Here is a 2,542-nt window from a genome sequence, read left to right on the forward strand (position 1 = left end):
CCAAAACAAATTAATTACTTACCCCAGTGAGGGCTTTTTTTGTTTGTTTGTTTGTTTGTTTGTTTGTTTGTTTTTTGAAAACCAAACCTTTAAAGAAAGAAGCAAGGGAGTTTTTTAAATTCCATATCCTTCCTCCAGCATGCTCTTTTGGGTTGAATCAGATGGTGGGCGCGGCTGTTTAAATGGCAGCACGACTGCTACCTCACAACAAGAGGTTCCCAGGTTCAAACCCTTATAAGTAAAACCCTTCTATGTGGAGTCCGCATGTTCTCCTGCGCTTGTGCAGGTTTGACCTAGGAACTCCGGTTACGCCTGCACGCTAAATTAATGCAGCCCACAAAAAGATTCTTAATCACAGGAGTTTAACTTCCTGTTTAAGATAAAGGTTAATAACACTGGAGATCATGTCACACTCACCTATTTCTTATGCTTGAACCTATGGCTGTCACAATATCTGATTAGTCTGGTCAAAAAGATATTCTCAATAAGACAAGAAATACTTTTTTTTGCCACATTCAAGAAATTCTACTCAAGAGATTATTTTTAAAGGTCCCTTAAATCCATGTATAACTTAATTTATTGGCTTTTTTCACAAATAAAAAATTAAAGGTCCATGAAGGTGATGACAGTATGCAGCTATAACTGTGCAGAAACATACAAAATGGACTATTCAAAAAATATTTATCATCTATGCAGTAATGTCATTATCATAATTTATCATCCCTAACAGTTACCATGACGCCCCCGACCACACCAAACTGACTCGTTTGGATTGAATTAGAAAAATAATAAACTGTTTGGTTCTATTTCTCTAGATCTCTCAGATCTCCTTGAAGAACCCCTGAAAATATTTTAAATTATTCATAATAATTTCTCAAACTGCTCATCCAAAAAAAGTTCATTCTGTATTTTTGAATGGAATAAAAAAATTAAGCACGTGTCAGTATGAAAAAACCCTCATATGATAGTTTATGCATTTCTGCTTGTGCAGATGGAGGTGGCTCGGAGCTTCTCTTCATCTCTGCACTGGACTTCACTCTCAGCCGATCTCTGTAACATTTCTTTTCTTCACTGACGGCACACAGATGATTTCATACAAACAAAATCCAACATGAACACGTACACTGGCACATTTCTATCCCTAAAGACATGATCCACAAGAATGCACCTCCAACGGTCTAATTGCTGCACCTCATCATAATTATAAGCAGCTTTCTTAGTGCAAATGTTATGTTATCAGGAGACTAATAGAAATAAAGATAACTTATTTTAAAAATTAATTTTAGTCTTAGATTTTCAGCAGTCCGTGGGTGCAGATGTTCGCACTGTCACCTCACCGGCTTTGACCTCAACTGTGAGCCATTCAGAGCTTTGAGTCTTCGGTAACACTCCATTTCTGGTCATTAATGAATCATAATAAACTCAAAATCATTTAATTGGTCCCAGTTTTGCATTTTTTTTATGACTGATCACAGAAACATCACAACAAAGAAGAAACTAAATACCCCCTGTTGATGCTATTTTTATGCCTTTATTGATACAAATAATCTGACTGAGACTCAGCGTCTCATTTACAAGAGACAATTTGGCAGTTGTCCTACTTAAGGCGCAGGTGTAGAGTTGAAGAGAGACGTGCATTTCTGTATTTAGGCAACATGAGAAACTATTTAGAAAGCTGCTAAACTCAGTGTGTAACAATGCTGCTAATACAGGAGGGTCTTTTCTATACTAATAATAATATTATTTGATATAAAATACAAGTTTGGATCTCATTCGAGTGTTTTAGGAACTTAATTTTTACAGACACACACACACATATACAGTGCTGTGACCTCCGTCATGCACACAATGTGATAACCACAGAGGAGCCAGAAGAAAGGAGGAGGATGTTTCATATTAACACATTTTTCCTTCAGAAAGTTTGAAAATAAGTAGGTTGTAAGCCACTTTGTCCCCGTTTAGAAGAGTTGGTCTAAGCTTGAGAACTAACCCTGAGCAAATATGGTCTGATCTTCTAGATTTCAGTGAGATAGCCATTCTTTTTCCATCTCAGAATACCGATATGTGTGACTCGTTTTGTTTTGAACATGTTTAAAAGTCAACGATATTTGAAATTAAAATATTAGGACTTCTCATTAAAAGTGAACGGATGTAGATTAAAACAGCTTCCGACAAAAGACACAAAAACAGGCTAAAGTCTGGACCCGGGCAACACAGAAGAATAAGTCATAAACAGAAAAATATATCAGACAGTCAAAAAGTCATAACTGCAGACCAAAAAGGAGAAATCGTAGAAACTTCAAACCGATTGCATCGATCAGGCTTCAGGCAGAAAACACAGAGAGGATTAAAGCGGCGCAAATAAAGGATTACAAGAATTAAACAATAAGAGAGTAACAAGCTGAAGCAATGAGCCCAAGTGCGTTTGAATCACTGAGCCAATCAGTGAGTGAGTCAACACTGTGACTCTTCATCCCAACAACAAACATGCTCCGACCTTTATCAGTGCAGACTGGTGCTCTGAGGGAATCATCATAAAATT

Source organism: Pundamilia nyererei, unplaced genomic scaffold (assembly GCF_000239375.1).
Source record: "Pundamilia nyererei isolate P.nyererei 1_Seehausen unplaced genomic scaffold, PunNye1.0 scaffold00048, whole genome shotgun sequence".
Lineage (NCBI taxonomy): Eukaryota > Metazoa > Chordata > Actinopteri > Cichliformes > Cichlidae > Pundamilia > Pundamilia nyererei.